This window comes from Pipistrellus kuhlii, unplaced genomic scaffold (assembly GCF_014108245.1).
Source record: "Pipistrellus kuhlii isolate mPipKuh1 unplaced genomic scaffold, mPipKuh1.p scaffold_m20_p_14, whole genome shotgun sequence".
Taxonomy (NCBI): domain Eukaryota; kingdom Metazoa; phylum Chordata; class Mammalia; order Chiroptera; family Vespertilionidae; genus Pipistrellus; species Pipistrellus kuhlii.
In genome coordinates, this window is record NW_023425449.1 from 27,314,722 (window position 1) to 27,342,520 (window position 27,799).

General features: G+C 44.0%; 1 protein-coding gene and 1 pseudogene across 4 annotated transcripts in view; one reads left to right on the forward strand and one right to left on the reverse strand.

Annotated features, from left to right (window-relative positions):
• Positions 1-274: 274 nt before the first annotated feature.
• The window catches only part of CHD7 (chromodomain helicase DNA binding protein 7), a 174,845-nt gene continuing 147,320 nt past the window's right edge, over positions 275-27,799 (forward strand). For 3 of the 4 annotated variants that reach the window (XM_036436997.2, XM_036437000.2, XM_036436999.2), the window contains exon 1: positions 275-430. The gene's annotated coding sequence lies outside the window, so the exon portion shown is untranslated. Of the gene's footprint in view, positions 431-1,154; positions 1,176-27,799 lie in introns of those variants that run through there. The other variant, XM_036436998.2, reaches the window with a different exon arrangement.
• Positions 26,452-26,591, reverse strand: LOC118718698 (annotated as a pseudogene).

Genomic DNA, 27,799 nt, shown 5'->3' on the forward strand with positions numbered 1-27,799 from the left:
GGCGGCGGGCGGGCGCGCGCGGCGTGGCGGGGGCGCGCAGGCGCGCAGGCGCTGGCGTGCTGGGGCCGCGGCGGCGGCGGCGGCGGCGGCGGTAGCGGCGGCGGCGGCGGCGGCGGCGGCGCGGGGGTTGAGCCGTGCTGGTGCGGAGGACGCGCTCGTGCTCGGGAACTATCGGATTAAACTTGAATCGAGTGAAATTACACAAAGGAGCGCCGCGGAGGAGGCGGCCCCGGGGACCAAGAGACCCTGAAACTCGCCAGAGCCCCGTTCGCTCCCCGGCCAACTCCGCGCCCGTGGATTCAGAACGGGCCCCCCCTCCACCCCCCCACCTCCGGCCGCGGCCGCCCAGCCAACTCTCCGGAGCCTGCTCTGCGTTTTGTTCCTCCCTCGGCACCGGGCAGCGGAGGAGCCAGCCCGACCGATCGAGCCGGTGAGCACGAGAGTTCGCCGGGCGCCTGCGGGAGGGGCGGCGGCGGCAGGAAATCGCTCCGGGCCGGGGCCGGGGCCGGGGCCGGGGCCGGGGCCGCGCGGGGAGTTGGGAGCGAGGAGTTGGGCGTGTGCGGGGCGAGGGGCCAGGGGCGAGGGGCGCGGGCGGGGGCCGGGGCCGGAGCGCAGCGCCGCCGGTGCCGTGTCGCCGGCGTCGCCGTCCGTCCGCGGGGCCCGAACCCGCGCCCCGAGCGCAGCCCGGCGCCCCAACTTTTGCCTGCGTCCGCGGGGCGGGGGCGCGCGGTCCGGCCGAGGGTCACTTCCTCGCATGTAAATGGCTTTTTGTTGTGCTGCCGGCTTGGGGGTGGGGGGGGGGGAGGGAACGGGGGACGAGGGACGGGGGACAGGAGGGAGCGTGTCTGCGCGCGGGGGAGCCAGAGCGTTTCCTCCCGCCGGCGCCGAGCACGAGTTGCCGGCTCCACTGGAGAGAAAAAGGAAGGAGGAAAAGTTGGGCTCCAACTCCGGCGCGAGCGGGCGATGGGCGCGCGGGCGCGGGGCGGCTGAGCGGCGGCGGCGGCGGCTCGGGGACGGCGGCGACCCCCGCCTCCCTCCCGCGCCCGCCCCCGCCCCCCGCTCCGGACCGACCACGCCGCGCTCGCCTGGAGCGGCGGCCGCACCGGCGCGAACAAAGTGCGTCCCTCCCGGCGAGGCGGCGCCGCCCGCCCGCGCGGGGACGGCCACCGGGCGAGGTGGGTCGGCGGCGGGGAAAGTGCGCGGGGCTCCGCGTGGGGCGGGGGCGGCGCGAACACGCGGTGCTGGGGGCGCCCCGGTCCCGATCGCGGTCCCGGCCCTGGCCCCGGTCCCGATCGTGGTCCCCGCCCCGGCCGGCCGCGGGCGCGGAGTTGCGAACCCGGGGCCTGGGGCTCCCGGGGCTCCCCGGCGGCTCCCAAGTGCCCGAGGAGAAGAAAGGGAGCGGGGCCGGGGAGAGCGCGGCGCGGAGAGGAGGGGACCCCACCTTGCTGAGCTGGCCGGGCCAACGGCGGCGGCGGCGGCTGCATAATAGCGACTCTAACCCGCGAAAGCAACTCGGCCCCTCCACCCCCGGGCCCGCCGAGGTGGGGGTCGCCAGGTGGCCCCCGAGGCGGCCGAGGTGCGTCCTGCCCCCCCGCAGAAACCCCCGGTTCGGAGCGTGAACGGCGGAGGTGGCCGGAGGCCAAGCGGTCAGCGGGGAGAGGAAGGAGGGCGGCGGGGGACGCGTTGTTTGTTTGGTTCGCACCGGGGGCTGAGCTCGCTGGGGGTGCGGGGCGCGGGCACCCCGTGGGCTGCGGTGCCCGGCTCGGCAGTCCGCTCGGGGCCGGCACGGCACGGGGGCGGGGGGGGGGTGTGGAGAGGAGGAGGGCGGCTGACCCGGGGCGGGAAGGGGAGGGGGGTCGGGAGGCTCCGGGGAAAGAGCCGCCGGCCCCGAGCAGCCATCATTACCGAGCCGCCTTTCTCCGAATGGCTCTGCCTCGAGGAGCAGCCCGGCGGCGCCGTGGGAGCGCACCCCGAACTCCCGGCCGGCCGGCCGCTTTGTGAGCGCCCCAGCGGCGCGGGCGGCGCGGGGAGTGCTCCTGCTGCGGGTCGAACGGTTTTCTTGGAGGTCACTTTTGGAGATTGTTCACGCCTCGATTTTTAAACTAGTTTTTCCCCCCCACCTCTCCGGAACAGACAATGGACAAAAGAAAAGTAGCAACCCACATGGAGAGTTTCCTTTTGAATTGCTAGAATTAGATACACTATCCAGCTCTCCACTTGCTAAGTATACTTTTTAGTTTCCCATTGTATATTACCCAACAACCGGTTTCAGGAACTTATCTTGAAATAATGCTCATCTTCTGGGCTTGATTTCTGGGATGTATGAAATATTTTAATTTATTTTTTTAAAAAGGATTATGTAGGAGAAGGCCCTGATTTTTATTTTAAAAACATTAATTTAAGCCGTTTTTGCAATGGGCAATGCCTTTCACAGAGGTTGCGTGTATTTTCTCTCAATCCTCTCCTAATAAGGGGAGGGGGAGTACTCGCTATAAGTAATAATCAAGTAGGAAAAAAAAAAAACAACCTTGTCTTTATTTCCTCACAGATCTATTCTAACGATGACAAAACAAAAATCTTAGTGACTGTGACCTTAGCAGCTTGGGAACCTGCTTTCTCCCAGTTATATTCCATTTAGATTGTAGTAATGTGTAAGTACTGGGTCATTCTTATTTCAGAAATAACTTGAGCAGTGATTTCATGAAGTTGAATCCTCTCCCAGCCCCCAGAGTACATCTGTCGCGGAGTGTTTTTGTCTTGCTGTTGCACAACAGAGCCCTACAGTCTTTACCCTAAAATGGCAGCTTTCATTTGACTGGGGCCCATTCATTGACAATGATAATAAAGAGGCTGAAAGCTAGATGCTTGGGGCACGTGGTTTGCCTTTCTAGGTGATAATAAGTAGGAGACATTTTATGTCTTCCAGATTTGCTCAGGAAAAGTTTATTTTCCCTAGACAAAAAACCTGTAATGTAGAAAAAAGTTACTAAGCAAACAATTTGGAAATGGAAAGGGGCTTGCAGCAAGTTTTAGGAATTAAATTTTCTTATTTGGTCTAATAGTTGAAATCGGGCATCTCCCCCTTACTACCCACTTTTTAGTAACCTGATAAAGGGAGATCATGGATCTTTGGGGGGCTTTAACAGGTGAATTGCCTCACCATGCCACTCAAGAATTGTTTTCTAGCACTATGGACTTTATTATTTATGTTTTCTTGATATTTTTCATTTTTTCCCCCACTCAGTGCAAGCCAGTAAATTAAAGCTTGATGAATTCTAGGTTTTTTGAGATTAAAATGAGTTTCTAGATAAGAAATGAACAATAATAATGAAAAACGGGTTTGTGAATTCCAAATTCTAGTTATGTTGGTTTAATCAATGGACTTATTTTTAAATTAATTTTAAAAATTATTTCCTTTTCAGTATCTTAATGCAGAAGTCAGGGTAGAGAAATGATATGAGTTCTGTATAGATAGGTAATGGTTGAAAACCCAAATGTTACTTTCCTCTTTTGAGGAAAAACATACCCACACCCCAAAGGTGAAAATACAGAAGTCATGTTTAAAATAACTTCTGTAGTAACTTAACTTAAAAATAGTACATAAATAGATTCACCTGCACTTGATCTAGTTTTTAATCAGTTCACCTTATAGGACCAATTCCAAACTTTTTTTCATGAGAGTGTGTTACTTATATTGAGTTAAAATGAATACACGAGGAGTACATTTAAGTACTGTATCAAAGAAATGTTACCCTTTTTCTTCCTACAGATGCAGTCAATATAATATTTATAGTATAGTTTTTAAGCAGGTCAAGAGAAAAATAATATTTTCCTCAAAGAGCGAATACAGTCTGAGTGTTCTTATGTACATGTTGTGTAACTCATAAGAACAGTCTACATGCCAAGTTTAGAGCCATTATTTCAAACTTAGGCTTATAGCATGTTATTCCCTTCGCTTAAGAAAGGTTGTCTGCCATGCAGTCTTCTCCCTGTAGTTACTTGGATTCAGCAACCCCTGGCAAGCTTTCAGTGTGTAAATGAAGGGGCAGTGCCTTCCCTCAGAGAGTTTACCCTCTAGTAGGAGAGAGGATTCTATAGGTAACCGAATACATTTCACTTTTAAGATTAGCTTTGGAGGTAGTGGTTACCTTTTTTATCCATAGATAACCACCGATGGCCTTTTGGGTTTGATAGCAGACACCATGGCCATCTTATAAACATCTATAAATAAGGCATCGCAAGAATAAAAAATGCTTAGTCAGGGCTGAGCAAAGTGTGTGACTACAGAACAAAAAGGCCCTTAAACCTTTAAGCTTTGTAATCAAGTGTTTACTTCCAGTATTCAAATGCTTTCTAGGTGTAAATAGACAAGTACTAAAATAGATATAGGTCACATAGCTAAATTCACTAAAAACAGATGGAGAAGGAGCTTTTTGGGTGATATCAAGAGGATATTGGACACATATTGGCCCTGTGTGACTGTCTTTTTCATTCACATGGACACATTCGTGTATTTTTTTTTTAACAAGCTATTCTTTTTATGCTATTAGAAAATCACAATTTAATATTGTATCTTATCAGACTTATAAAGCCATTATACCTTTGTTAGTTTGAGAGGGAAATTATTTTTTCCAACTAGAAAACTTTGTTATTTTGTGTTCGTTCTAAAAACAAAACACAAAAATCCTAATATTTAAAGATGATGGATAATATAAAATATAAATTATGAGTAAATGATCGCTTAATTTTCCTACAAAAACCTGAAGATGTGGTGATTTGTTTTAATTTGGGTGTTCCTCAGGTCATGTTGCAATTATGGCAGAAGTCCATAGCTGACGGTGGCGGTGGTTAAGAGCTGGGGAGATAATTAAAAACACTACTACTGCCCTTTTATTATTTTATTTGTATCAATATATTAAAAACCTTAAAGGAAATTTCACCTGTAGGATAAAAATAACAATAATAGGAAATCAGAACGATATTGTCACATAGAAATTTATCTCACAACCATTAATGAATCTTTGGATATTTAGAATGTGAGGGACATTAGAGAGCTGGTCTAACTTTCTCATTTTACAGAGTAAGAAACCAAAGCCCAGGGAGATTAATTAAATGAGTTGCCTCTGGCTGGTCACCCAGTTATTGCGGAGCTGTCTCCGTTGCAGCTGTCTTCCCGTGCCTAGCTCAGTGCCCGTGCAGGGCCATGCAGGGCCGCCCGGGGTTTGTGTGCAGGGCCACTGAGCTGGTGCTGGCAGAGTCCAGCTCTCTCCCTCTTAGGTTCTGACTCGAAGTACCTTTTGGGTTAAGAATCCTACAACATATGCCGAAACCGGTTTGACTTAGTGTATAGAGCATTGGTCTGTGGACTGACGGGGTCCCAGGTTCGATTCCAGTCAAGGGCATGTACATTGCTTAAGGGCACATCCCCAGTGGGGGGTGTGCAGGAGGCAGCTGGTCTATGTTTCTCTGGCATCGATGTTTCTAGCTCTATCCTTCTCCCTTTCTCTCTGTGAAAAACCAATAAAATATATTAAAAAAAAGAATCCTAAAGGTGTTCTTAAGCCAATAGTAATTTATTTGCCTCGACTGCGGAAAGGTTTGGTGGGGTTTTTTGAGAGGGGTGGTGGTGGTGGTAGCGTTGATTATCCATCTAAAAAATGCAGAGATAATTATTCCAGGATTTGATTACTGTTTTCATTTTAGAAGCATGTATTCATTACCATAACTTGATTCCTGTACCTTTTAACTAATGTTAGGTGACTGCAAACATGGTAGTTGTCTCAGTGAAGTATTTGTGGAGGGCTCTGTTTTGTTTTTACTTGGAAAGTTAAAGACTGTGTTTTAAAAAATAAACATCATGTAGGATAGTAGTGAAGAAGCAGGACGTGGTGATAGTAAAGGGCTGATTGGTCCTCGGGCTTGCTTCCTTGCTTAGGCCCACGTGGAATCAGCAATTTGTTGGCCATTTTAGCTCCACATTACTGCTGTAGGAGTCAGCTTGGCTCTAGTGGCAAGTGACTCTGGATTGCAGTCAGTTTTCCTGTTTCATCTGTTTTCTTGCTCATTGGTGCAAGTATTTATTGGGTACCTGCTACCTGAAAAGTGCTGGGTTTGTATGAGTTACATACAGTGGTGCAAAGAGAAGACATGGCAGGCCCCCACCCAAAGTAAATAGAGCTGCTGCAGTATCATTGGTCATGGAAACCGGGAGGAGGGAGGGCGATGTGGGAATTCATCCCTGTGGGGCATTACCTCTTGGGAAGTGGCTTTAGCGCTGCCATCCAGATGATGGTAGAAGAAAGAAGGAGAAGAGGTAGAAGAGGGAGAGGCCGTGTGTTCGAGGTCAACAGAGAGCAGCTAGATGAAACTCAAGAGACTGGTAGAGGCCAGCTTGGGAAGGAATTTGGGATTTTTGAAAAAGCAGCAGAGCTACCGATGAGTGTTAAGCAGAGCTGGACACAAGCAGATTTAAAGACTGAATTGGTGGGTGGGCGAGGAGGGAGGACAGGGGTGGGGAACAGTACCGTGGCTGGTATGGTGGTTCAGGGGATGGGGAAATAATGGTTTGGACTGGACTAGAATGGTGGCCATGGGGATGGAGGGAAATGGAGGGACTTGAGAAATATTTAAGAGGTTCAATGAATAGGACTTGAGGATGGATTTATTCTCAGGGAGAGGAAGGTATCAGGGAATGTAGCTTTCCAGTGTGTTCCCTGCTTGGCTGGCTGGTGATGCTGTTCATTCCCTGAGGCAGGGAGCTCTCCTGGGGAGGACTAGATTTGAGGAGGATGTTCATGAATTCTTGTAGCAAATGACTGACGTAGCCACTTAATGGACCATGGTGCCATTGCTGGTAGCATTCCTAAACTTTGCAAGATAATATGCTAGCTTCCCCCCAAGATGCTGGTGCATGGTGAGCCCACCACGGATTGCTGGTGGGATCAGTGAAGTGGGGGCGGGGAGGGAACCTTTGTTACTTATGTAAGGTGTGATGCTTTCATTTGTTCCTTGCCTAATGTGTAGCACTTCGCTTATATTTCTTGCTTACTATGTAGCACTTTGTAGGAGCTTGCTCATCATAGACTGAGAATCCTATGGTAGGCAGACTTTGCTACATTTTGTTCTTCTGTGTCTCCACATTCTGGAAACTGTTTTCTGTTGCTAGTTACATATTGGGACAAGGTCCTTGAGCTCCCAACAGTGGAGCCCAAGGGAGTTGTATTTTAGGAGCTGGTTGCAGTCATACATGGGTGTGGTAGGAATGAATACATTATTAAATATTGTGGGAAAAAATACTAACTTTGATCAGAATACTTACCTGATCTTTAATATACGTAAACTATTTTTATGTGTGAAAGGTCTTAAAAGCCTCTTCGTTCATTTACTATAAAAAGGGGATTGTATGACATGGTTGGTAGTAAATGAGAGATGCTAACTGATAGATCCAGAACAGAAAGGCTTCTAAGTTGCTGACTTTAATATTCTGTGAAATAAGTTATGGAACCCTGAACATTTATCTTGAAGCCATTTATTGAGGAGTATTTGCATTATAGTTTTTTGCCAGTTTGTATAGGTGACACTGCCATCCATTTGTTTTTGTGATGTGTCAGACTTTGACCTTGGTTTGCCTACATTTCCTTCCAGGGACTTGGGACTCATTGTCTTTGGTTGGGGGTCTATTTCAAAGGCACTTTTATTGATATTGTTCCTCATTGGCCTTTCTGGTGGCCAGTATAAATTGGTCAAGTCCACCAGGGTCCTTTCTGTCTCCTTCAGGGTTGTCAAGATCGTGTGGCTTTACAGGTTAATTTCGGGACTTAGGTTGTAGGGACCTGCTTCATCGGCAGGTTTTACTTTCACCGTAGGTGGCTTTGAGGGCTATTTGGGTAAGTGTCGGGATAGTAATATTCCCATATGGTAGAATCAAAGAAAATCTGGGTGTGTTGACTTGGATTCAGATGGGCTTGTGCCAACTACTTTTGTAGCAATTGACTTCTAATGCATTTTCTTCAACTTGCTAGTTTAAAAATTTTCAAAATTCTTGAAAAATATATTCTGTTGTTTGGTCCTAATCAACGGTGTATTTTTTTATTTTTATTTTTTAAAAAAATATACTTTATTGATTTTTTACAGAGAGGAAGAGAGAGGGATAGAGAGTTAGTAATATCGATGAGAGAGAATCATTGACCAGCTGCCTCTTGCACACCCCCCACTGGGGATGTGCCCGCAACCAATGTACATGCCCTTGACCGGAATCCGCAGGCCGACGCTCTATCCACTGAGCCAAACCCGTTTCAGCTCAACAGTGTATTCTTATGGTCTAAGAAAAAGTTGCCTTTTCAGAGGTGTAAATACTAAATGGAAAGCTGTATGCAGGTTCCTGTGATGTGGGTTTTAGTGGGAGAATAAAGAGGATGTTTATTTGGGGCTCTCTCTCCCCCACCCCCACCCTTCAGCAGTGGCCCAGAGGCAGCAGATTGCTTTTCCACCATGTGTCTCATCAACACGGGGGTGGGAGAGTAGGAGGTGGGCAAAGAGCCACTGTCATTGAGCCTTTGTGTAGGGAAAGGCAGGGAATTAGACACGTGTGTTAGTTTTGACATGTTAACTTACTCTCCCTGAGGTTTCCACACTATATTTTATTTGCATTGTATCTGATAAAAGGACGTGGTATCTCTGTCGTTCATGTTCCCCTTAGTTCTGTGGCAGGCTGGGGGACTTCTTTGACTGATTAAAGAGTCTGTTCTCTCTTTATCCTTCTGAAAGAAATATAACATTTTTAGAATCTGTTCTGTTGATATTTAAAACAGTTATCAAACACACCTATTTAAATACACCTAAAAACTATCGCCTTTAACATGATACTAAGCAGGCAGATAGTGAGAAGTCCCTTGTAGTATGCATGCCTTTAGTTTCCAAGGCAGTGCTTCCGTTGCAATAAGTGAATAATAAAATCAATTTGAGCACAGATGCACGATAAAAAATATGCCTTAGTTGGTGATGTATTTTAAAGTGTGTGTGTCTGGAAATTACTTTATGTAAATATGAGACTAACAGGATATTGAAACTGTTAAGCCCAGATCTTCAAGGTCAACTTAAAAAAAAAAAAATCTCTCTTGCAGTATTTTATATTCTTGTATACATGACCTTACTTGTACTTGAAATTCTGCTTTGGCCAATTGTAGGCATGTTGATTTCGTCATAAAGATCATGCAAACTCATCTTGAGAATTTAAACGTCTCGATTAAATTAAACAGTATTTATTTTCTCTATTAAGGTGTGTATTCGGGCAGTCAACTAAATAGTACAGAAATAACACAAAAACAATAAAAATAATAGCCATACCCTTAACGAGTAACAGTCACTGAGCATTGAGTGAGATAGGCATTATGCTAAGTGTTACTCGTCAGAACAACTCTAGGAAATAGGTAGATGATCCTATTTTACAGATGAGGATGCTTGGGTTGACAGGTTAAATTGCCCAGCGTCACACAACCCCAGCAAGCAGTGGGGGAGGAATTTGAATGCAGGTTGGTCATTCTCCAGAATCTGTGTGTGCAACCATTGTGCCACCCTGCTATTTAGATCAGCTCTGAGGCTTGCATCATTGTGCCTTAATAGGAAAAGGCCCATTCAAAGTACCTGCAACACCCTGTAATCCCATCTCATATCCTATTGCTGTATCCTATCAGCTCAACGTCATTTCTGTCCGCTCCTCCTCTGTGCCCACTGTATTTGTGTAGCCATATGTCTTGGGATGCTTGGTGCCTAAGATGACCAAGTTCCATGCCTGTCAACCTTAATTTCCTTCTTCCATGAGGAGAACAATTGTTCTTGTGAAGGTTTTATTCTGTGGTGGCTGAGACCTTGAGTTGAATTGTGACATCAGAGAGATCCATAAGTGAATCATAAAAATGGAAATAATATTAGTCTCCTGGAATGATGGTGGAAGATTAAAGGAGGTACTTGGTATAGCGTCAGGCATATTTGCTGAGTAGTTACTAGCTCACTCTTAATCATGGAACTTATCAAACCACATATCTTGATTTTGTTATTAATTTAGAAAGGCCCCTAACCTCAGATGATGGCTGGGAAAGAATACCACATATCTTGATTTTGTTATTAATTTAGAAAGGCCCCTAACCTCAGATGATGGCTGGGAAAGAATGAGTGGCCTGCAATGGTGATTGGCTGCAACACGTTTTCTCAGGAGGAGACGTCAGTGAATATCTGCATGTGTCTTTGTTCTGGGGTGTCACTGGGTGTTGTTTCTTGATCCTCTCAGTCACACGGAGGTGATTCAGACGACCCAGGTACTAAACACGACAAGTTTTCGGGAGCAGTTGATGCTCATATCAAGATGCTCATCTCCCAACTGGATTATGAGTGTCTTGCGAATGAACCAATCATTACCTTTCCCCCCCCCCCCCCCCCCCCCCCCCCCAAACCTGCAGTTCTTTAAAAATGGGTGACGCTGTCCTAGACAATCGGGTAGGACGTATTCAGTCCTTCTGGAAAGTTCGACCTTTCTGGCGTAGACCAGAGCGGTACAAAGAGTTCTCAAAGAACATTTGATCCAGTCCTTTCCCCTCCACATTTTGTTTGTTGCTGAAGAAAGAGAGGAGATGGGATCTCAAGTGAGAGTAGTTTTGGGGTTGGGATCTCAGATTTGAGTGGCACCTGGAGGGTGAGGGGAGGTTCTTCTGGAAGGGCAGAGGCACTGGGCGGCTTCCTGGGAACCCCTCCGCTGTCCCCATGGGCAGGAACGTGGAAGCGATGGGGCGCGGACAGCTTTCATTTCATGCTATTCTGTTTCATTGTCAATGACAAGGGATTCTAAGGGAGGAATGAAAACCCGGGCAGAGTATAAACAGTTGACGACTATGGGCATATGGGAGTTTCTGTGCTATTCCTTCCATATTACAAATTTGAAAAGTTGTTATTAAAAGCAAAATGACAGTGACTATAGGACTTGATATCCATAGCTGACACTTGTGGAGCATGGTCTTTATGTGAGTTTGCATTTTGCTGAAAGTATTTACATACCGGTTTTCACGAAGCATCAAAGTAGGATTCATCAAATGGTGAGGTTGGAACGGTAATCACCACTTTATGGGTGAGGAAATGGCATTTTAGAGATTGTTTAATAAGTGTGCCTGAGAGCACAGCTATTGGTGATGGAGTTGGGACTCAAATCAGGATAGGCTGTAGTTGTAATACGTGGCTTAAATAGGGGTAGAACTCCAAAATATAGAAATCAGGAGGTTTCTGTCTTTTAGAAAGAGATAAAATCTCAAATCTGAGGTACTACTTAGCTTCATATTCTTCAGTAATATATTTCTAGATTTTTGTACAGGTTTATAGTGTTTTCCCCACTTCACAATTGAACAAGGTGTCAATTAGCTTGAGTACAGTGAGCTTCTAGTTATAACTTAAATTTTGCTATTTTTGGTGCACTTAAAATTTTAATTTTCGTCTTTTTTTTTTAAACTGATTTTTAGAGTGAGGGGGAAGAAGGGAGGAAAAGAGAGAGACACATTGAGAAAGAGCGAGAAACATTCATTTGTTGTTCTAGTTATTTATGCATTCATTGGTTGATTATTTATTTATTTTAATTTTTATGTGCCCTGAGCTGGGATTCAACTTGCAACCGTGGTGAATCGGGATGATGCCCTAACCAACTGAGCTACCTGGCTAGGGCCTTAATTTTTGTCTTGATGTATAAAGTTTCAGAGCCACATTCATCATCAGAATTAGCATTTTAGGTTTTCCATTTTCCCTCATATTAAAAAAAAAAAAAAATCTGGGCTGGTGTCTGAAACAAACTTCAAGTTTATAAGGAACCTTGTGGCTAGTTCCGTTTCGCCGCTCGGGTTCACAGGATAAGGAGACTCTGTCTGTGCTGTCAGATGAGGACACAGCACGGCGGGGACGGAGGTCATTTCTCCGCGCGGTTGAGCCCAAGGTGGTGCGGCTGCTGGGCCCGAGTTGCTGGCTGGCAGGCGGGGCCTTCGGCTGTCGCTGGGGTATGCACGTCCACATGGCACTGCCTGGGTGAACAAAAGGCAGTGTCCTGTTAGGTCCTGCCCAGAAGCTGAGGCTGTGACTCACACATGGTTGATATTGAGGCCCGACCAGCATTCTCTATGCTCAGGCTTTTTGGAACGTAGGGAAATGCCCATACCATTGGCATTATTCGTTGTGGATCATTGCAATATTACTATTACTAACTACTACTATTACTACTCCTCGCTCAGTAGACTGAAAACGACTCTCTACTACCTTTCTTCCTCTAAGAAAGACCGCTTGGGCTAGCTCTTGCACTGTAAGTGCTCTGATTTGTTTCACCCACACTAGCCTTGTTGATTCAAAGCATTCAGTGTTCATTTATATCCCTGTGAAATCTTGTGTAGCTCTTACTCCTCCAATATTCCATTTTGTAAAAGGAACCTCAGCTCCCCCTTTTTTTCACTGTTTGGAGACATTTGCACAGAAAATGCTTGTCCGTGTGTTCTCAGACAGAAAGGTAACGGAGTAGTTGCTACTTGTCGTTGCTGGGGAGGAGGGAACAGGCAGCCCTAAGCCTGGCCTGCTGTGTTGATCCTGCAGCTTTTCAACCCAGTTCTCATCTCCCCTCCCTCCCACTCCCAGGACTCAGAGGTATGAGATTGCTTTGCAGATATAATGCATCCATTAGCGTTTATAAAGAAAGCTGAGCTGGACTCAGCTAGCTTTTTCATCTGTTTCCTTCAAGAGATCTACACAATGGGTCTAACAAATGATTTTTGAGGATCTTATGTAATTATTTAAAAAGTTCATCTGGTAATAAGAGAATTACTAATAGGCCTGGCCAGTTTTTTCAGTGGTTAGAGCATCGGCCTGCAGACGAAAGGGTTGCAGGTTCGATTCCTGGTCAAGGGCACCATACCCCAGTTGCAGGCTTGAACTGGAGGCAACCAAGCAATGTATCTCTCTCCTCTTCCTCCTTCCCCTCTACTCTAAAAAAAAGTCAATGGAAAAAATATTCTCAGGTGAGAATAAAAAAAAAAAATTAAAAAAAGAGAAAATGACTAAGAGATTTATCAGGCCTTAGAATCAACACAGTCATCTGGAATACTTGTTAACAATGCAGATTCCTCACCCCCACACCAGTTTTACTGCATTAAAATCTCTGTGGGCTGTCTAGAAGCTGAACTTTTATTTAGGTGCTTCTGATGTTTTCTGAAGTTTAAAAAGCCACATGTTGAGGCCAATATGTTAGTTACACAATGAACATACTGTGGAAATAGAAAACAAACACTTAGCAAAATGGTAACTCATATATTCTTAGATTATTTCTTGTGAATTTGCAAGTAATGCTACTCTTTTTTTTAATATATATTTTTATTGATTTTTTACAGAGAGGAACAGAGAGGGACAGAGAGCTAGAAACATTCATGAGAGAGAAACATCGATCAGCTGCCTCTTGCACACCCCACTGGGGATGTGCCTGCAACCAAGGTACATGCCATTGACTGAAATAAAACCCGGGACCTTTCAGTCCCCAGTCCGACGCTCTATCACTGAGCCAAATTGGTCTCGGCAATGCTACTCTTTTTGCACATTAATATAAAAGGTAAAAATAGATAAAAGGTCAAGGGCTTGAAAGCATAGTCCACTTTAAAGACACTGTTAACAGTGATGGAGAACAGCATGTTTTGCATTTATTTGTTAAAGATTTCATTACTGCCACAGAATAATCAAAAACTTGTTTTCTGTGTAGTTCTAGTTTATGTGATACAAAAAGCAAATTGGTTTAATATGCATCAGCAACACTTTTGGGGCAACCCATTTCAAGCCAGTATTATTTCCAAGGGCATGTGACATGTTTGAAATGAGAATCATCTAAAGGTAATTTGGTGAGTGGGTTACTGCCGTCTTTGAGGACTTGGTAGCATAATCCTACCTAGCAGACAGGATGTCAGGTGGAAGGTGGAGGAAGTCCATACATGGGGCTCTTTTCTCAGCTCTGCTTCTCCCTTCCTTTCGGGGTTTGTTCCTCACAAACCATCCCATCCTCTTTGACACTTGTCTCGCAGGCCTTGGCGCAGGCACGGTTGGAGTCCAGGGCCTTCCCTCGCACGCGCTCTCAGCTCCTCATTTCTCCTCTTCCTAAACACAGTCTGCACTCAGGCTTTTCACCATGGCCTTGTCTGGGGGCTACCTCAGGCCCACAGCTTCAGCTCCATGTGATTAACTCCTAAACCTGTATTTTTATTTCCAGTATCTCCCCCAAACGTCTGTCCTGAATGTTCCCACCTTGTCTAAAATCTGAAGTCTTCCTAACACCTTCTTTCTTGAAAGCGTAACAGAAGCCTGAAACGCCAAGCACAGCGCTTTTCTTGAACCTCAGCTCCCCATCTCAAGCCTGATGTCCTCTGGCCCTCACTGCACTGCACGCTCCTTCTCTTCGGTGGAAGAAGTGTCCTTGTGCTCTGACATCCTTCTGTCACATTGCACCCTCCCTGACACCTGCTTGGCTGCTGGGGCACAGTCTCGGGCTGCAAGGCCACTGCTGTCATTGTTATTTGCAGTGGAGATCAGGGCAGTGGCCAGTGTGGGGGGAATTCTCTCTTTGTAGCCGGTGCCTCACCACTCTGACTATGAGTTTGCTGAGGCTCCTGCCCCTTAGCCCTTCTCTGGGGCACGGCTGCCTGCAGAGAGGGGCCTACCCCAGCTCTGCTCCTTGTGGGCCAGGCTTGTGGGCCGCCATGGGAGAGGCCTCTGCGTGCGGCAGGACGGCCTGGGTTCAGTGTTGCAGCTGTGTCTCAGGTGGTGTGAGGTTGCCCTGCACCTGAGGCCTGTCCCCTCCCTGCCTCTGCAGTGACAGGTACCACCCCCTGCTTGGCTGTCTCCCAGCTGCTTCAGAACGTGGGTGGAAGAAGAGGTGCGAGTTAGTCTGGCCTTCTCAGACCCCATCACCACGTTCCTGCCAGCAATTGGAGCATTTCCCCACCGGAGCATTGTTTTGACTAGTTACTCTGGGCGTACTGTGGGTTAATCTGCTACTTTTGTAGGTCAGTGTGCAATTATGTCGTGTTATAATATTGTGCTGGAGAGAAAACTTAAACTAGCAACTGGAATGGTTTCGGGAGGGGATCTCTTGCTTAAGTGAGCTGTACTGGATTGGGTCGTGTTAGCACTGAGGGACCCATTCAGTGACACTGGAGTCCGGCACACACCTGGTTGGATGGCAGGCGTTCAGGAAGGGGTTAGGCGTAGGGGTGTCGAACTCAATCAGAGAAGGGGCCAAAATCTAAAATCCAGCCTAAATCGCGGGCCGAATGGTTTACTGAACAGTCATAAACTGTCATTGTGATGGAAACGCAGCGGAGTGCAGTGATGACAGCGCGGTGCGGGCCACATTGCAAGGCCTGGCGGGACGGATTTGGCCCGCGGGCCTTGTGTTTGACACATGTGGAGGGAAAAAACGGACTTATCCAGATTCATGTTGGAGTGGGCTCTGATGCAGGCCAGTTCTAGGGAGGGTTTTAACGAATGCAAAGATGTGGCTAGTAATGACAAGGAAACAATTCAATAATGTTTTTGGATTACGCCTCTGAAGAGTAAATGGCAATTTTTGTGTAAGGCTTATGATAGTTTTTTGTTTTGTTTCTGTTTTTAGACATATGTATGTACCTGGTGAAAGTTATTTTATTAACTCTTCTCAAAGATGGAGAAGGAAGAATTATCAGTGTGTAGACCTTTAGAATATTCTTGCTATTGTTTTGGTATGACTTTAATGTTTGTGAGGGGGGTGCTTATGTAAAATGATAACTGTGCTGAGGTTCTGTGGAATAAGCTAAGAACATTAACACACAGGTGAGGGTGTGGAGCAGAGTGGCACAGTGTGAAGTGCTAAAGGTGTGATGCTGGTACAGTAGTAGGGACAGGGCGCAGCTAGTGCAGGACTTAGCAGTGGAGAAAGAAATTAGGAAGTATGACTTGCACTCTCTTTTGATAGGGTGGAGGAACTGAAAAATAGCATGAACAAAATCATGGTGATACTGTGAGCCAAGGGTTCTGGCAGGAAACAGCCCAGAGCAACCTGCAGGGGTCAGGGCAGGAACCTTCGCCCCAGTGTCCTCCTAGGGAGAGTGGGAGCTTCAGAGGGACACTCCGCCCCCTCCTCCTGTTAGCCTCCTGGGATGGCCGGCTCAGGGAGGATCAGAGTTAGCCAGGAGGAGAGGGCCCGGGCGAGGGTGGACTATGGCGAAATTGGAAGTTTAGACAGAGTAAGATCCCGACTTACATGATGGAAATGGAGTTGAAAGGTTAGTTTGGCAACATGTGATGGATTGCACTTGAAGAGGGACTAGAGGCCAAATGTCAGAGGCTGTCGAAATAGCCCAGCCAACAGGCACAGGAGCTCTGACTATGGCAGGGAGATTTGAAGAGGAGAGGGGATGCACGGGGTGGGCGGGATGAGTAGCCTATCCTTTCAAGGGCTCCAGCATGGAGCTGAGAATGGCATGAAGAGAACTTAAGTTCCATATTTTGAACTTTGATTGAATTAAAAAAGCAGAACACATTTGAGGAGAGTAAGATGTATGAAAAGATTTTTAAAAAAACCAGTTAGAAGTGTTCCAAAATAAAGCTATTTCATGATGAAGTTGTACAATTTGTGAATCAAGAAATAGCAAAATATTAAACCTTTTAAAAAATATATAAACCGAGAAACCAAGATGGCGGCATAGGTAAACATCTAAACTGCTGCCTAGCACAATAATTTCAAAACTACAACTAAAAGACAAACATCATCCAGAACCACAGGAAGGCTGGCTGAGTGGAAATTCTACAACTGGAAGGAAAGAGAAAAGCTTACTGAGACTTAACAGGAGCTGTGGAAGGCAGAGGTATGGAGGCGGAGGCGTGCACGTGTGGAGAGGGCAGGCAACTGAGTACACGGTGGGCTTTCTCAATCAGGAGGGAGACAAAAGCTCCTGACTCCTCTAAACTTTAGTTCTAAGAGAGACTAGGGGGACCCAGACTCATGCTGGAGGAGAAACTGGACTGTCTGGCAGTGGGCGAAACTCGAGGGCTGCTTTTTCTCAGAGGTGCTTGCAGTGATTACCACAGGACACTTGAGAACCAGGGGCCTCTTAGGGCAGGGCTGATGGGAAGCCATGGCTGTTTGCCCCACCCTGTGATTCTACCTCATGAAGCCATAGCTGTTTGCTCTGCCATGAGACTCTGCCCCATCCAGGCTGAGCGCAGAGGCTTTTGCATATGAATGGCCTGGTCTTTTGAATTTTAAACTTACCTACAGCTGAGTTAGTGAGACGCAGAATATCCAAAAGAAGGCCCAAGGCTCCACAGCTGCTTGCATTGCTTCATAGCTAGGCCTCATCTGGGCACCTCTAAAACCCAAACAAAGAAGAGGAATTTGCAGATATCTCCTGCTGGGTAGCCTCAGGCAGAGGCTAAATTAGCACCTCCTAGGAGATCCAAGAGCCAGTGTACCCAGTGGTCAGAGTGGGACCATCCAGGTTACAACTCCTCAGACTCATAAGGGAACACTCAGAGGGCAGACTCAGTGAGTGCCAAAGCCCCACTGAAGTAAGTCTTATCTCATAAGGGTGTCTCCAGCACAGAAATTCTCCCATAGTATAGACACAGTTGATCCTCACAGCCAATTAGCCTGGAAGTCAATTCCTCCTAGTGATACCAACAACAATCAAGGCTTAACTACAAGACTGTGCACACAGCCCACAAAGGGTGCACCAAGATCCACCCAGGGTAACTGGGGAGGCTGAGCCACTGGGGCCTATTGGACACCGAGCACACAGAGCCACTCTATCAACTCAGGGAAGTAGCCAAAATGCAGAGACAAAGAAACAGGACACAAATGAAAGAACTGGAGGAAAGCAAATGACTGGATATAGAGTTCAAAACAATGGTTTATAAGGTTTTTCAAGAATTTTCTAGGAAAGGCAGATAAATTTAGCGAGACCCTCAAGGATATGAAAAAGGACCAACTAGAAATTAAACATACACTGACTGATATAAAAAATAATATACAGAAATCCAACAGCAGACTAGAAGATCCCAAGAATCAAGTCAAAGATTTGAAATACAAAGATGCAAAACACACCCAACCGGAAAAGCAAAAAGCAAAAAGAATCCAAAAATATGAAGATAGTGTAAGAAACCTCTGGGACAACTTCAAGCATACCAGCATCCGAATTAGAAGAAGAGAGAGCAAGATACTGAAAACCTATTTGAAGAAATAATGACTGAAAACTTCCCCCACCTAGTAAAAGAAATAGACTTACAAGTCCAGGAAGTGCAGAGGATCAAAAGAGGATCACACCAAGACACTTCATAATTAAAATGCCAAAAGCAAAAGACAGAGAATAGTAAAAGCAGCAAGAGAAAAACAGTTACCTACAAGAGAGTACCCACATGATTGTCAACTGATTTCTCAACAGAAACTATGCAGGCCAGATGAGAGTGGCAAGAAATATTCAAAGTGATGAATAGCAAGAACCTACAACCAAGTTTACTCTATCCAGCAAAGCTATCATTCAGAATTGAAGGTCAGATAAAGAGCTTCACAGGTAAGAAAAAGCTAAAGGAATTCATTACTGCCAAACCAGTATTATATGAAATGCTGAAAGATATCCTTTAAGAAGAGGAAGAAGAAGAAAAAGGTAAAGATAGAAATTATGAACAACAAATACATATCTTTCAATAAGTGAATCTAAAAATCTAGTGAATAAAAAAATCTGATGAACAGAATAAACTGGTGAATATAATAGAATCAGGGGCATAGAAAGGGAGTGGACTGACAATACTCGGGGGGAAAGGGATGGGGGTGTGGGAAGAGACAAAAATCATATACCTATGGATGAGGACGGTGGGGGGGGAGGGGGTAAGGCAGAAAGTGGGGTGGGAACCGGATGGAGGGGAGCTATGGGGGGAAAAAGAGGAACAATTGCAATAATCTGAACAATAAAGATTTATTTAAAAAAATATATAAACCAGGATCTTACAAAAAATGATTTTGGGATTATTTTCGCATGCAGTTTGACTTTACTTTTGTAAATGACCTTACAACATGGACACAGAATAATAAGACAGAATTCTGTAGAATACTAATATTACTCTTTCAGAGTAAAAACATTGCAATGATGATTTGGCTAGGAGCATGTAAGAAGGCTACATAAATATAGTTACTACAAATTGAAGTTGATCAGTTTATTCTAGTTCAACTTTCTTATGAATGTGTGAATTCCAACATTACGAAGAACTGTCTCATGTTTCATACATCATCTGCTGTAATGTTTGGGTATGGGTCTATTAAGAAGGCACATCAACATATTCTCTTAGAGAATGCAGTAGAGAAACAGTTGCAGCCCAGTAGAAAACCAGTGAAGGTTATAAATAAGTAATGTATAGAAAAAAAATTAATTGCCAATAAACACGAAAATTTCCAAATTATGGAGTAAGAAAAATGCAAATTAAAGAGATATTTTTCTAATCTAATTAGTGAAGATTTAAAAATAATTTTGTTGCTTCCAGAATATAATGAGACTTGCATGCTCTCTGCTGTCCGAAGTACAGTAAGTACAAATATTTTGGAAATAAATTAGGGAATATATGTATTGAGACCTTTTTAAATGGCTATTCAGTTATATCAGTCATCTATCTTAAGAAAAACTGTGAAATCCACTCAACTGTTATGAATAAGAAATAACGACCTTTTTTTCCTGCAGTGAGAAATTGAGAATGGTTAAATTTGTGCTGTACTCACACGTTAGACTAGCATGAGGTATCACAAACCATATTTTTGGAAAACAAAAAGTAAGCACAAAATAATATATTAACTGTGGTTCCAATTTTATAAATATAAATCATAAGCATAGGAAGAGTGTAGGAAAAACACAGGGTGGGCAAAAGTAGGTTTATAGTTGTATGAGGAACAGAGTTTATTCTTGCATTATTACTTATTAGTTATTGTATTATTTCCTGAACAAACAACTGTGAACCTACTTTTGCCTCACCCTGAACATTTTTAAAATGAGCAGTTTCAGGGAATGGCAATTTCACTTAGTTAAAAGCCTTGATCCCAGAGTTAAACAGGCCTGGTTTGAATCCCTTCCCAACCCCTTACTAGCTGTGTGACTGGACAAGTGACTTAGCTCTGTGATGATCATCAGGTTTTTAAACTTGTCTAAGACTCAGTTTCTTCAGCTGTAACTGGGGCATGATAACAATACTTATCTCCTAAGCTTGTTTGGATTAGTGCAACAGTGCATCTAAAGTACTTTTTCACACAGGGCTTGTTGCATTGCAGCGTTCAGAACATGTTATTTATTTGAATTGCAGGTGGTTTTTATTTTAATCTTTATTTTTTAATAATTAAAAATTTTTAAACTGAAAGGTACTTTTGTTATCTGGAAAAAGCCAGTCCAAGATGCCATCTGGAACTATATATGGATGTTTTTAAAATTTTCTGTAGATAAAATCTGAATTTGGTTAATATTGACTGCACATTTGGCACTCAAATTTCAGACATATTTAGTGCTAGCTTCTGTACATCTCACCTAATTGTTTAAATATGTGAGCATGATTGTGATGTTTGGGAGTTGGAGGAGAAAACCCTTGAGACTTTCCAGCTTGAGTTAAAAGGCTTAGTGTGTCTTGGAGTCAGTTGATGTAAGCTGGGAGGAAGACTTCCCCCATCTGGAACCCTTTCACCTGGCAGTGGTGTCTTTCCCATAGAAGAAACGAATTTGGGCTGCACACAGGCTGGAGAAAGCTCAAGCTACATTTTCTTCACAGGAGGGTAGCAGCTTTTCACTTACAGTAAGAGAGCTTCAAAGCTTTGTCTCCTGGAAATGATGCTACCTTTCATTTACCTCAGACATTCTTTATTACATCTTCTGTAGCAAACAGGAGGCTAAGAAAAGGAAAAACAGACAAGTTGTTAACATTGTTTCCAGTTAATTATGAATAAATGGGTTGATGGTAACATAAAACTTGAAAACCATAGAATCCCAAATATATGCAAATACATTTTGTTATTGTACTTAGTCAAATCTCAGATGGTATCATTTGTAAGATAGGCCTTATTTCTGATATATTGAAATGTATCAAAAGTATGACTTAGAATCAATGAAATATAGTAGTGAGCAAAACAACAACAACAAAAAACTTTTTAGATTTGATCCTACTCAGAGGACATAAAGAAATCAAAGAATGAATGCATAAATAAGTGGAACAACAAATTGATGTCTCTTTTCCTCCTTCCATCCCTTCACCCCCCCTAAAAGCCAGCTTAAAAAAGGAAGAAAAAAAAACCACACACACAAACTTCAGTTTGCAGTCATTTGTATTTTTCAGTTTTGTTTCAAAAAGGAGAATCACCTGAATGCATCTGAACTTGGAATTTAAGTCTGTAATATATAGTAGAAAGCTTTTGCAGCCATATGCTACTTTAATCACACCTGGTGCCACCTCTGATACACTTTACTCCTACCTTGTGAGTACAGCATTGATGGACTCATGAATCAGGTATTTCAACATGACTCTGCTTGGCTACTCGGCCTAATATAAGCAGACAGTGGGTGACGTTTATAGTGTTAATCTGCCAGACTGCTGTCAACACATTGGGTGCCATAAAGCAGTGTCACCAAGACTGTTCCACCAGAGTGATGCCAGAATCTATAAAACTCACAGTGAAACAAGAAATGTACTGCTAAGCACTAAAAGCCTGATTAACCAACAATCAAGCATTTGAGTATAGATTCTGAGCTTAATATGAGCTAGCGCCTATATTTATTGTACATGTGCAAAAGTAGTAAAAATCAGTGGTTCTTGTTTATAAGAAGTTTTAAAATCTTATTACTCAGTGATACCAAGCAAGGAAGGATCACCTTTAATATTTTGTATCTAGGATACTTTGAGAGGAATTTGCATGAGATAGTGTGAGGCCGGTATGGAAGAAGACAGGGTAGGCAGACTTCTCCAGACACAAATGTAGCCTCTTACAGTGAAGTCCAAGATTCCTCCTCCACCAACCACAGAAAAAGAAAAACTTCAGGTGAAGTGATAGCAGTTATGAAGATTCCTTAAGTGCGGAATCACAGAGCAGAAAGATAGCCTGGCATAGAGGCTAAAGCCCAGAGCTCCGGAGTCAGACAGCCTGGGTTAAAAGCTTAGTTCCAACACTTAACTACTTTGGGGGCTGTGGGCAAGTTAATCTTCATGCCTCAATTTCCTCACTTACAAAACGGGGGTTAATAATAGTACCTCCTTCATTGTCTGACACATATAAGTCATTCATTAGAATGAGCTGTTATTGCCCTGGCTGGGTAACTCAAGAGTGTTATCTCGATATACCTAGGTTGCAGGTTCGGTTCCTGGTCAGGGCACATATTAGAATCAACCAATGAATGCATAAATACATGGAACAACAAATCAATGACTCTCCCTCCCTATCTCCTTCCCTCCCTTCCTCCCTCCCCCCTCTCTCCCCCTTACCCTCTCTCACCCTCTTCTTCCTCCCTCTCCTTCCTTTTCTCTCTTTAAAATCAAAAATTTTAAAAAGAGTATTTGTTAATATTGTCATGGCTTGCTTTGTATCTTTTGCTTTTAAAATACATTTTTATTTATTTCAGAGAGGAAAGGAAAGGAAGAGAGAGAGAAACATCAGTTTTGAGAAGGAATCATTGATCAGCTGCCTCCTGCACACCCACCTCTGAGGACCGGGCCTGCAACCGGGGCATATCCCTTAACTGGAATCGAACCTAGGACCCTTGCGTCTGCAGGTTGATGCTCTATCCACTGAGCCAAACCGGCCAGGGTTTTGCTTTGTATCTTAGTAAATAGAATATGAAAGTGAGAGGTGTAAAGATTGAGAGCCTTGCTGTCTGTTAGTATGACTGGAGGTTTCAAATAAAGATGGTAGATAACACCTTTCTTGGCATCACAGGTGCAACTTGTGAGCAATTAGTTATTAACATCTTGAAAAGAAAAGATGGAAAGTGTGATTATGGCAACTACCTGTAGAAATTTTGCTCGTGATATCTTGGTCAGGGTTTTCTGGATTTCCCCTTGTGTCATATGGTTAAATAAGGAGTGGTTGCCACATGACTGTGGATTTAGGTTATAACGAATGTAGCATGTAACGAAATCTCTGTTTTATCACATAGATTCCTATGTCGTAGGCAGTACAACCAAATATTATAATTTCTTTGTTTTAGTATGTTTTATTGATTTTCTACAGAGAGGAAGGGGGAGGGATACAGAGCCAGAAATATTGATGAGAAACATCAATGAGCTGCCTCCTGCACACCCCCTATGGGGATGTGCCCGAAAACAAGGCACATGCCTTTGACCAGAATTGAACCTCGGACCCCTCAGTCTGCAGGCCGATGCTCTATTCACTGAGCCAAACTGGCCAAGGCCAAATATTATAATTTCATCAATAAATTACATGCCCATCAAGAAGAACTGAGGTGATTTCAAAATTGCCAAATATTGATATTTTAACTGTTTTTAGTCACTGGGGTGATCCAGGACAATGTGATAGGTCCTGTTTTATTACTCATTACTCCCCTCCACCCCCCCAAGGGCTAGGATAGTCTTTTGTGCTGTAACCAGCGTCTCCTCTTCCCCACTGCTATGGAATAGGTCCAAACTCCTCTGTTTGCTTCCTAAGAGCCTTCTCGCTACTGTTGCGTGGGGTGGAGGAGGTCATAGAAAATGAGAATAAGAAATAGGGCAGGACTTGAAGGAGCTGACAGCGAGTTAACTTTCATTTTCTCTCCAACCCCACTCTGCAGTGACTTCTAGGATCCTCTCTCACATTCTGTTCTCAGCCACGTCATGGGTTAGGTGAAGGGTGGAGTGGGCTTCTCGTCTGACTTGTTTGCTTTCCATAGCTAGAGGTTAGGAGGGAAGCTAAATACTGAATTGATCCTTGGTGATTGCTTGCCTTAGCCTCTTTCCAACCATGTTGGCAGTTTTGCACCTTCACACATTGTGTCTAGGACAATTCTAGAAGTGTCCGTCTTATGGTACCAGCCAGTGGCTGTTCTGTAGTAGGCATGTGCTGGCTGACAGGTCTTGGGACTTTTCATTCGATGGTCTGCTGAGACTGCATGTAAATATATATGTTTTATGAGGCTGTGGAGCCTTACTTATTTTGTTAAATCCTCACCCGAGGATATTTTTCCATCGATTTTTAGAGAGAATGGAATTAAGGGACAGAGACAAAGAGAAAGAAACATCAATGTGAGAGACACATGGATTAGTTGACTCCCATACTGGCCCTGAACCAGGGCTAGGGATCAAGCCTTCAACCGAGGTACATGTCCTTGACTGGGATCAAACCTAGGACCCTTGGGTCTGCAGGCTGACACTCTATCCACTAAGCCAAACCAGCTAGGGCGAGACTACGTATTGACCTGATGAAAACCAAGGTCCCATCTGTGTATCAACTGGAACCAGATGAAAACAGCATCAAACCCAGAGGAGTCGGGACCACAGAATTAGGAGTATGTGTTGGGCCCACCACAGTGAGATGCTGTCATATCAGGTGACCGAATAGTTTTAGAAACTTAAAAATTTTGCCAGCCTTGATGCTGGCGAAATGCCTGTGTAAATGAATCGGACGGGTCTATAAATATGAAAGTTGTCAAACGCTAGCTCTGCTGTTGATAACCATTGGAGGCAGTATAACCTAACAGTTAAGAGCGTGGGTTCTGGAGTTGGAACCTCATTCTCAGATGCTCACCGGACCACGTGATCCTAGGGAAGCTACTTAAGTTCTCCAGGCTCAGTTTTGGAAGAGACACCGGTGCCTGGCGCACACACACTAAGCGGACAGCTGGGTTGATAAGGAGGACGATGGGTTTGCAGTTTCCGCAAGTCTGTCATTGCCTGAGAAGGCGATCGTTTCCAGAAATACAGGGCTGGCTTCACAGATTAGAACAACATGTTCATTTGAATTTTGAGCAGAGTGAAGTCCGTGAATAATGTATATTTGGGCCGGAAAATAGGCTGATGGAAAGTGAGCACACATATGCTTGCAGACATAAACTTGAGGTAATTCAGAATATCTTATGTGATAGGAATCGATCTATAGCTGTAGCTTGACCAGCAGACTTTAGATAAAATAAATTAGTTGCAGTTAATGTATCTTCATAAGCAGCAGCCATGTTTTAGTTCCTATGTGTGTGAGATAGCCAGCACACGTAAAATGCCCATGAGGGAGTACGGTCCTGGTGAATGTAGTCATGATAGAAAAGACCGCAGCTCAGAGGGGCAGCTTTTCAGACATCCATTAGCCTGTAGAAAGTCTTATATTCTTAGTATCTTTATTTGAGGACTGCTCCTTTTATTTCCCCAAGTAAGTCTAAGTCCTATATGGTGAAGTAGGTATTTTCCTCCTATTTTTCGACATAGCTATACTTGGGCATTTATTTGGGAAGGGATGGCACTTACTAGTTATAGTGGCCAGGGTGTTTCTTACCAAGAGATTACACTGTGGCTATTCCACATAAACAGTAATTAAAGCAGGGACTACTGTATTGTATCACAATTCTTTTGTGTAGCTGTCTATGTAATGGGAGTATTTCTTAGTATGATTCTCTCTTGGAACAACATTTCTCAGGTAATTACAATTTTTAAAGAGTGTATTTTATTTGGAAAGGTGGGTTTGGGTGAGAAAAAACCCCTGTTCATTTGAAAGGCATTTGGTTTAGCAACAGTTCCTTGTGAACTTGTCAGACATTTTTCACCTTCCTGGGGTTTTTAAAAAATTTTTATTGAATTTATTAGGGTGACATTGGTTAATAAAATTATATAGGTTTCAGGTGTACAATTCTGTAATATTCCATCTGTATATTGTGTGTTTGCCACCCCACATCAGGTCTCCTTCCATCTCCTTTACCCTCTTTTACCTCTTCCCCACCCCCATTTTCCTCTGGTAATCACCATACTGTTGTCTGTATCTGTGAGTATTTTTTTGTTTGTTTGTTTGTTTTTGTTTTTGCTTAATTCCTTCATTCAGCCTCACAATCTGCTTCCCCTCCCCTCTCATGCTGTCAGCCTGTTCTCTGTATCTATGAGGCTGTTTCTGTTTTGCTTGTCAGTTTATTTTGTTCATTAGATTCCACATTTAAGTGAAATCATATGGTATTTGTCTCTGACTGGCTTATTTCACTTAGCATAATACTCTTCAGGTCCACTTGTGCTGTTGCAAAAGGTATGAGATATATATATATATGTCTGTCTGTTGTGGCTGAGTAGTATTCCATTGTGTAAATGTACCACAGCTCTTTCATCCACTCATGTACTGATGGGTGCTTGGGCTGCTTCAAATCTTGGCTATTGTCAGTAACCAAGGGTTCTTTTTTCTTTACATCCTTGCCCACACTTACTGACTTATTGATGATAGCCAATCTGACAGGTGTGAGGTTATGAATATCTCCTTGTGGATATAATTTGTATTTATCTCCTTGTGCTTTTAATTTGTATTTCTCTGATGATTAGTGATATTGATACTACACTTGATCTTAGCCAAAAGGCCGAGAAGCGATGATGATTAGTGATATTGAGCATCTTTTCATGTCTACTGGCCATTTTATGTACTCTTTGGAGATGTGTCCGTTCATTTTTTGCCTATTTATTAATTAGACTAGAGGATCAATGCACAAAATTCGTGCAAGAGGCTTGGCCCTTGCAGCCCCAGCTTCGTTAGGAAGGTCGTCGGGATGGTTGTCCAGAAGGTCATCCAGAAGGACAATCATTTTGTTGTTTGATCTAATTAGCATATTAGCTCTTTATTACATAGGATTGTTTGTTTTTTTTGGTGTTCAGTTTTATAAGTTCTTTATAGATTTTGATTAATAACCCTTATCATTGGTGAATATGTTTTCCCATTCAGTCAGTTGTCTTTTTCACTTTTTGATAGTTCCCTTTGTTGTACAAAAACTTTTTCGTTTGATGTCCCATTTGTTTATTTTTTCTTTTGTTTCCCTGGCCCAAGGCAATATATCAGAAAAAATATTGCTATGAGAAATGTCAGATTTTACTGCCTGTTTTTTTCTAACATTATTTTGGTTTCTATTCTAACATTTGAGTCTTAACCCATTTTGAGTTTATTCTTATGTATGATATAAGGAGGTGGTCTAGTTTTATAAAATTTTGCGTGTATCTGTCCAATTATCCCAATATCATTTATTGACTAGACCATCTTTACCCCATTGTATGTACTTGTTTCCTTTGTCAAATATTAATTGACCACAAAGGCCTGTGTTTATTTCTGGGCTCTCTGTTTTGTTCCAGTGATCTGTGGTGTCTGTTTTTAAAAGCTTCTCCCCCACTCCCTTTGGAGGGAAGAACCCATCCCCACTGTGGATTTCTTTGTAGAGGAAGTTTACCTTGCAGCAGGGTAGTTTTTCTGCTCCTTATCAAATCTTAGGCCTTGGTGCGGGGCTCTGAAGAAAAGAGATCGGGGGTGAAGACCTGTGCTTTCTCTCCTGCAATGCTGGTTTTGGAGGCAGGACAAAATTAACAGATACACACCCAGCTCTCCATTCAATAGTGTTTTGACTTGGAGAATTAATTTCTTTAATTTCATTTTCCTCATCTAAAAAATATGGGCAGAAACTACTTCAGGGGTAGTTGTGAGAATTTTGCGTGTGTGTGTGTGTGTGTGTGTGTGTGTGTGTGTGTGTATAGTATGTAAAGCACCTAGCATAGTGCTCCGTCCATAATAGGCACTTACATTGTTAGTCTCCCCCCC